The sequence below is a fragment of the Balaenoptera physalus genome (genome assembly GCF_965194825.1).
Source record: "Balaenoptera physalus genome assembly, chromosome: 20".
In the NCBI taxonomy this organism is placed as follows: Eukaryota; Metazoa; Chordata; class Mammalia; order Artiodactyla; family Balaenopteridae; genus Balaenoptera; species Balaenoptera physalus.
Window position 1 is genome coordinate 19,791,871 of NC_138901.1, and position 9,066 is coordinate 19,800,936.

Consider the following 9,066-nt stretch of genomic DNA (forward strand, 5'->3'; position numbering starts at 1 on the left):
GCTTGTTCAGCTCGAGACTGCCTGTTGTGGTGGAAAAAAGTATGGGGTTCTGGTCTCGGCTCAGCCAGCCAAGCTTCCAGGAGCCCCTCATCTCCTGCTTCCTCATCTGGGGATTGAACCAGATGAACCTGGATGTCCTCTCAGGTCCTCCACATTTGGGGAGTCCGTTGATCATCTCCTGGAGGCGCTGGGACGGAGACCATGTCTGTTTCATCCTCCTTTTGTGCTCTCTTCACAGCATTCAAAGCCCTTCTCAACTGGCCCAGTCGCCATCTCTGGCCTCAATCTCTGACTTTCCACCTGTACCCACTTTGTGTTCCCACCATTCTGGACCAACTTTGAATTCCCTCAAGAGCACCATGCACTTTCATTCTTTTGGGCTTTTCCACATGCTTTTCTCTCAGGCTAAGATGCCTCTGGATCCTTCTTCCCCTGTTAGACTCTAACTCATCATTCAAGACCCTGCTCAAAGAGCCCTAGCCTCCTGAAGAATTTCTTTCTTCTTTCTCTCTTTCTTCCTTCTTTCTCTCTTTCTTCCTTCTTTCTTTCTTCCTTCCTTCCTTCCTTCCTTCCTTCCTTCCTTCCTTCCTTTCTTTCTTTCTTTCTTTCTTTCTTTCTTTCTTTCTTCCTTCCTTCCTTCCTTCCTTCCTTCCTTCCTTTCTTTCTTTCTTTCTTTCTTTCTTTCTTTCTTTCTTTCTTTCTTTCTTTCTTTCTTTCTTTCTTTCTTTCTTTCTTCCTTCCTTCCTTCCTTCCTTCCTTCCTTCCTTTCTTTCTTTCTCCCTTCCTCCCTCCCTCCCTTCCTCCCTCCCTCCCTCCCTTCCTTCCTTCCTTCCTTCCTTCCTTCCTTCCTTCCTTCCTTCCTTCCTTCCTTCCATCTTTCGGCTGCGTTGGGTTTTCACTGCTGGGCGTGGGCTTTCTGTAGTTGCGGCGAGTGGGGGCTACTCTTGTTGTGGAGCATGGGCTCTAGGCACGCGGGCTTCAGTAGTTGTGGCACACAGGCTTAGTTGCTCCGCGGCATGTGGGATCTTCCCGGATCAAGGCTCGAACCCGTGTCCCCTGCACTGGCAAGCAGATTCTTAACCACTGCACCACCAGGGAAGTCCCCTGAAGAATTTCTGATGCCTCAAGCCCACAGCATGCTGTTCACACTGCTGTAACATCCCTCAGTCTAATTTGTATCATAGGCATCTATACATTTTCTCCCTGCTTCAGGTTGCAAGTAAGTGGCACCTTATTTATTTCTTGGGTGCTTAATACAGCACCTGGCTTATTCTTGGTGCTCAACCATTGGGTTGAAGCATTTTTTGTTGATTTAACCCCCAAAAGGCTCAATCTAGAGCTCATGAAATAGTGGCCACTCCTTAGTAAAGCCAGAGAGGAGCTGGGAAGAGGAGGGAAGCTTATTGGGCATACGTCTCTAACTACCTGCACAGCTACCTGCTCCAGCTCCTCAAAGGTTAGTGTCAGCTTTGGCTTCTGAATAAAGCTCCTGGGGTCCCAGCTCTGGGGAAGCTCTCAAGCTGTTAAGGCAAGTTACCAATTTCCAGGATCTTACCTACTGTTTCAGGGAGGACGGGAGCTAATACTTATTCAGCACCTACTGCCTGCCAGACCCTGAATCACTTTATTTAATTTCACAGCAATTCTGCGACGTAAGCCCTGTGATGCCCATTCTACAGATGAGGAAATATAGACTCAGAGAAATCAAGGGCTTTCCCAAAGGAGACTCAGAGCTAGTAGCAGAGAACAATGAATGGAACTTCCGCTTCCATCCCTGACCTACACAAATTTGAGCTGGTAACTGGGAACTCAACCACTGAAAGCACCAAAGTCAATTGCCTCTGCTGTTGCCACATCAGCAAAAATGGAAGCCCCCTGCAGCCTCGTCCATACAGTATTTACTACTGAATCAAAGTCTCTATGAATGCTTCTGATTGGTGGAGAGTAGGTCACAGGCCCATGCCTAGCTGCAAGGGAGGTGGGGAGTTTGTGTTCTTGACTTCTACCTGGGGAAGCAGGACCATAACAAGGTAATTTCCTCCAGAAAGAAAGGCTATTCACATAAGAAGATGGGCAGCTACAAATGTGACAGATGTCCTCTACACTGACTCACCCTAAATGTCACACCGAAGGAAGTTATTTTAGATGCCTGAACACATTCTTCTTTCAAATCTTACTCCTTTCTTAGAATGTGGTTCGAAGAATTTTTATTACATAACTTTTTGAGATATAATTTACATACAGTAAAATCCACCTGTTTTAGTGTACGGTTCTAGGGATGTTTACAAATGCATACAGTTGTGTAACCTCTACTACAAGCAAGGTACAGTATATAACAGTTTCATCACCCTCCTAAATTCTCTCATACCCCTTTGTAGTCAAACCCTTTCTCCACCCCAGCCCCTGGCAACTACAGATCTGGTTTCTGTCTATCCTTTCTGGCTTTCTGGAGCAAAGACTTTTTTTTTTTTTAAGATTTTTTTGATGTGGACCATTTTTTTAATCTTTACTGAATTTGTTACAATATTGCTTCGGTTTTATGAGGCATGTGGGATCTTAGCTCCCCGAGCAGGGATCGAACCCGCACCCCCTGCATGGAAGGCAAAGTCTCAACCACTAGACCACCAGGGAAGTCCCTGGAGCAAAGACTTTTAAAAGCAAAGGACAAACATAGAGCTGAGGAGAGTCTATATGTAAATATCAGTGTACACTTGTTAGAGGCTCCCCCGCCTTAGCCCCTGTCCTAGGGGTGGGGAAAGACAAAGTTTATTGCAAAGCGATTGAAATCATCAAAAATACAATTTCCTTTCAAATGTCAGGTTTAGGGCTTAACACAGGAAGAAGGACGAGGTAACCGTTGCGGCCCCAGCTCGCTGTATGGATTCCCACTTAGAGTGACAGGCAAAGAGCACCTCGGGCCGATGCAGTGCTGTCCGCATATCCTTCTGATTGCATTCCTCTCTGTCAGATGAAAGACGGGCCCACAGCAGCTCTGTGTCCCCACTTATTGGTCACCCTCCAGGTCCCAGGATCCAGAATCCCCTAGGTTAAGAGCTGGCCAGAAGCTGGCTGTGTATGGGGGTGGTGGTGTACACAGAGTTTAGGTAGGCCGGGGAGTAGGAAGGAAAAGGGACTGAGCTGCAGTCCCGGGGCTGGAGGCCGGTGGCTGGTGGCAAACTCTCCAAGGAGTCTGAAAATATTCTAAATTTAAACATGGCCTTTTAGGTCATCATAAAAGATATTTTACATTATGGAAACATATTTTCAAAATGGGATAGAATCTATTTTACTTACCAGTTTATTGGCTTGATGTACAATATGACATAAATATCTGGCATGTGGTATGTAGGCCTCTACTGTACCCTTGCCCAGCCCCTGCAAATGTTGGAGGCTGGCCTTAATAAAACTCTTTTTTTTTTCTTTTAATTGAAGTATAGTTGATTTACAGTGTTGTGTTAATTTCTGCTGTACAGCAAAGTGATTCAGTTATACATATATATACATTGTTTTTTTAAAAAAATAGTTTTATTTATTTATTTATTTTTGGCTGCGTTGGGTCTTTGTTGCTGCTCGCAGGCTTTCTCTAGTTGCGGCGAGCGGGGGTTACTCTTCGTGGCGTTTTGTGGGCTTCTTATTGCGGTGGCTTCTCTTGCTGTGGAGCACGGACTCTAGGCGTGTGGGCTTCAGTAGTTGTGGCTCGTGGGCTCAGTAGTTGTGGCGCACGGGCCTAGTTGCTCCATGGCATGTGAGATCTTCCCGGATCAGGCCTCGAACCCGTGTCCCCTGCATTGGCAGGCGGATTCTTAACCACTGCACCACCAGGGAAGTCCTATATATTCTTTTTAAAATATTCTTTTCCATTATGGTTTATCATAGGATAAATGAAATGAATATGGTTCTCCGTGCTACACAGTAGGACCTTTTGTTTACTTAATCTCTTGAGCTTCCTCAGAGACAGTTACCAAAGCTTCCTGCAGGCCGGGCTCCCTGGTCTCCTCTCTGGCGTTGGTGAGAAACGAAGACAAGAAGGAAACATTTATTGGATGCCAGCTCTGTGCCTGAATCTGACCTGGGCCCTTTCCCTCTCATGATCTCATTTGGGTCTCTCAACTACGCTGCTAGGTGGGTACGTAAATCATTGCCAATTTCTAGATGAGGAAGTGCAGGCTTAGTGACATTTAAGTGCCTTAAGTGTCCAAGCTGGGATTCCAACCCAGATCTGTGTAGCCCAAATCCGGAAGCCTCCCATGTTGCTATTAGAGAGTTCCAACTTGCCTCTGCTCCCCTCCCCACCAGGATTCACAGGGAACAAGGAGTCAGTCACTTAAACGGGTTGCAGTGAAGCGTATGCCACTGCTTTGGGCATGAAGGAAAACTTAAGTTTCCAGAACGTTCTCTGGTGAACCTTCTTTTTATTCCAAAGCAGAAAAGGGCAAGGCGCAGGTAGCTAGAGCAGGGAGCGTGCAAACACTCAGGTAAAGAAGGTACATGTGAATTTGCTGTGGGAGCGAGAAAAAGAAAGGCAGAGGGGGAGGGTTTCAGCACAAAGAGCTTTGGCTTCTGAGTCAGTTCTGGTTTCAAATCCAGGTCCCGGTACTGACTAATTGATTTTGACCAAGTTGCTTAACTACCCAGAACCTCAGTTTCAATACCTGCGAAAATAGATCAGTAATAGATGGGTTTCTTCTATGAGTCTCCGTGAGGCTGAAACGAAGTGGAATCGTAAAGCACGGGGTGGGGTGGGGGGAAGGTGTGGGTTGGCCGGGAAAGGTTCTCCTAGCTCACCCCCCCTCCCTTGACTGAATCACACGAGCCCATTGTGGCATTTTGCAGACTTCTACAGCCGAGAAACCTAAAAATAAATTTGAATTATGGTGGGTTTAGCGCCCGACGTGCCCTGGCAGGCACTTCTGTGTAAATAGCAGAAGTGAAAAAAAAAAAAAAAGGCTATTTCATTTCTAGTATTTAAAACCCAAGTTAAAGAACCCCTACTGTGTGGGCGACTCATAGTGGAGGGGTGGGTGGCAAGGGGGAAGGTTTGGTGTTTTTTTTCTCTGTTGTTTTGTTTTTGTTCTGTGATGATGTGTGGGACTCTCCAGGGATGTGTGTCACAGAGCAGGATCGGGGAGGTGAAGGCAGGGAAGGGGGGGAATTTAATTCTGTCCCTGACGTAATAGGGCAGGACTGGGGGAAGGGGGCGTGTTGGTCAATGGGTGGAAAAGGGGACCCGACACTCAAAGGTCCCGTGGCTGTCATGCCCTTCCAACATCACGCTCCGAATCACGGTTGGGCAAGTCCCTTGATTCATTTTCAGTGAGCTTCTGAAGAAAGGCCATCTCTAGGGACTTGTCTTATTCCTGAAATGCTAAGACGTACGTCAGAGTCTTGGTTTAAAGGGTGTGTGTGTGTGTGTGTGTGTGTGTGTGTGTGCGTCTGTGTGTGTGTGTGTGTGTGTGTGTTTGGGAAACGGACTCATGAAGAGGGAAAGCAAGAGACTGGCTAACCTGACCATGGCCCACATCGATGGGAGTCACGGCTTATTCTTATTCTTGTTACTTTTAACAAAATGCTTTCCCACCCTTCAAATCTAATTTTTCACTATTCCTGCAATCCATGTTTTATAGGCTCAGTGAGATGAAGCAAACTGCCCCACAAGTCCTAAGTGGGAGAGCCAGGGCTTGAATTGGCTGCCTCCTTCTTTATACAAGTCTGGCATTGGCCATCCTAATAATGGTGTGCAAGTTGGGCTTGGGACCTGAGGCTTGGGGAATCCAAGTCTCCCTAAATTTGCCCTATGACCTTGACTTCTGCAGCTCTTTTAAATTTTAATTTATTCAAATATTTTTATTTTTATTTTTTAATTTATTTCTTGGCCGCATCATGCAGCTTGTGAGATCTTAGTTCCCTGACCAGGGACTGAACCCAGATCCCAGCAGTGAAAGCGCCAAGTCCTAACCACTGGACCACCAGGGAATTCCTTGCAACTCTTTTTTAAAAATGGACATACTGACATTGTATGTCAATGTCTTTTAGAAAAGGAATGAATAATCCAAATAAGAACATACTGTACTATGTCTGGTATTTGCGCTGATCTAGAAGTCTCTGAAGGTGACTTTATGGAGAAGGCGACCAAGCTGTCTCCTGTTCCCACCACAAATAACCAGAGAGAAGGGAGTTAAGTGGCAAAAAGAGGCTGTGGGATAGATCCAAGGCAAGCTTCCTGACTGCAGGGGATTGATAAATGCAGGAGCCTCTGGAAGATAGAAGGGACAGCTTTCCAGTCCGCTGAGCCTCTAGCACCTTTTGCTGTTGGCCAAAGCACCACCTCCTAATGCTCGCCAGTGCCTGTATTCATCCTTCGGGATCCAGCTCCAATGCACCCTCCCCCACCCCCCAGACTTCCCAGCATTGCTGTGAAGCATCATGGGCTTTTCTTTTCTACTCAGCACTGTGACTCTGGTACCTCTATTTAGCACCCATGTCGTTCTCCCTGACTTACAGCCAAGCCCTTGAGTTCCCCCCTTCCCTGAGCTCTCAGAGGGCAGGGATGGGTTCTGTTTATCTTTATCACCCATACCTAAGGCAGCACCTCACACAGAGTCAGTGCTTATTAAATGTACGCTGAACTTCACAACAATGAGTTATTGCCTGTGGGTAGTGGTTTTTTTTTTTATACCTCATTAAATTTGGCAAGCATAATTGATAAAGCTTATCAAATGCATTCTGTGCAATGCCAGCATGCATAAAAATAGGTACTGTCACACTCTGTTGGTACGAGTGTAAACTGGTTCAACTTTTCTGGGGAGTAATTTGAATTGCTTAGAATTTTGTATTCCTCTTGGCCTAATTATTTTTGTTTTCTCTCTTCATCCTTCGCATCCTTCCCCTCCCATCCCTCTTCTTTCCTCTCCTCTCCTCCCAAGCGGTTATTGAATGGCTTTTCATCAAGTATTGCTATTGTTATATTCACAGTAATGTTTTTTAAAACACTAGCAAAAAATGGGGTTAAAATTAATATGGATTTGAATAAACTGTAGTTTATATTTATGATAAAATACCGTGTAACCATTACAATTGATGATATATGATTATTTGTTAATCACATAAACACAGTGACAAAAGCTAATTACAAAACAGGACTCACGGTATGATTCCAATTTTGAAAAAACAGAAGGATATATCCATGGGAAAATGTCTGGGAGGATTTATACCTAAACGTTCTAACCCTTTATTTGGGTGGTGGGATTTTAGGGCATTTTAACTTTCTTTTTATTTCTCTGAATTTTCTCAGTTTTCTACCATGAATGTGTATTATGTTTAGAACATGGAAAAATAGTTTTCAGTGTCTTGAGTGGATTCTCTGAGTAAACTCCTTGGTCCTCAACTTCTGCATTATAACTAAAAGCTGGTTCTTTGAGAAGATACACAAAATTGGTAAACCATTAGCCAGACTCATCAAGAAAAAAAAGGAGAAGACTCAAATAAATAGAATTAGAAATGAAAAAGAAGAAGTATCAGCTGACACTGCAGAAATACAAAGGATCACGAGAGATTACTACAAGCAACTATATGCCAATAAAATGGACAACCTGGAAGAAATGGACAAATTCTTAGAAAAGCACAACCTTCTGAGACTGAACCAGGAAGAAATAGAAAATATAAACAGACCAAACACAAGCACTGAAATTGAGACTGTGACTAAAAATCTTCCAACAAACAAAAGCCCAGGACCAGATAGCTTCACAGTAGAATTCTATCAAACATTTAGAGAAGAGCTAACACCTATCCTTCTCAAACTCTTCCAAAATATAGCAGAGGGAGGAACACTCCCAAACTCATTCTATGAGGCCACCATCACCCTGATACCAAAACCAGACAAAGATGTCACAAAGAAAGGAAACTACAGGCCAATATCACTGATGAACATAGATGCAAAAATCCTCAACAAAATACTAGCAAACAGAATCCAACAGCACATTAAAAGGATCATACACCTTGATCAAGTGGGGTTTATCCCAGGAATGCAAGAATTCTTCAATATATGCAAATCAATCAATGTGATAAACCATATTAACAAATTGAAGGAGAAAAACCATATGATCATCTCAATAGATGTAGAAAAAGCTTTTGACAAAATTCAACACCCATTTATGATAAAAACCCTCCAGAAACTAAGCATAGAGGGAACTTACCTCAACATAATAAAGGCCATATATGACAAACCCACAGCCAACATCATTCTCAATGGTGAAAACCTGAAACCATTTCAGAAACTAGGCATAGAGGGAACTTACCTCAACATAATAAAGGCCATATATGACAAACCCACAGCCAACATCATTCTCAATGGTGAAAAATTGAAACCATTTCCTCTAAGATCAGGAATAAGACAAGGTTGTCCACTCTCAACACTATTATTCAACATAGTTTTGGAAGTTTTAGCCACAGCAATCATAGAAGAAGAAGAAACAAAAGGAATCCAAATCGGAAAAGAAGAAGTAAAGCTGTCATTGCTTGCAGATGACATGCTACTATACACAGAGAATCCTAAAGATGCTACCAGAAAACTACTAGAGCTGATCAATGAATTTGGTAGAGTAGCAGGATACAAAATTAATGCACAGAAATCTCTTGCATTCCTATACACTAATGATGAAAAATCTGAAAGAGAAATTAAGGAAACACTCGTATTTACCATTGCAACAAAAAGAATAAAATACCTAGGAATAAACCTACCTAAGGAGACAAAAGAACTGTAAAAGAAATTAAAGATGATACAAACAGATGGAGAGATATACCATGTTCTTGGATTGGAAGAATCAACATTGTGAAAATGACTATACTACCCAAAGCAATCTACACATTCAGTGCAATCCCTATCAAACTACCAATGGCATTTTTCACAGAACGAGAACAAAAACTTTCACAATTTGTACGGAAACACAAAAGACCCCAAATAGCCAAAGCGATCTTGAGAAAGGAAAATAGAGCTGGAGGAATCAGGCTCCTGGACTTCAGACTATACTACAAAGATGCAGTAATCAAGATAGTATGGTACTGGCACAA

The 9,066-nt window shown here is 43.5% G+C and overlaps 1 long non-coding RNA gene across 2 annotated transcripts in view; it reads left to right on the forward strand.

Moving 5' to 3' along the window:
• The window catches only part of LOC309650794, a 26,351-nt gene extending 18,620 nt beyond the window's left edge, over positions 1–7,731 (forward strand). For both annotated transcript variants that reach the window (XR_014257736.1, XR_014257737.1), the window contains 2 exons: positions 7,292–7,335; positions 7,692–7,731. This is a non-coding gene — a long non-coding RNA (uncharacterized lncRNA). The remainder of the gene's footprint in view (positions 1–7,291; positions 7,336–7,691) is intronic.
• Positions 7,732–9,066: the final 1,335 nt, after the last annotated feature.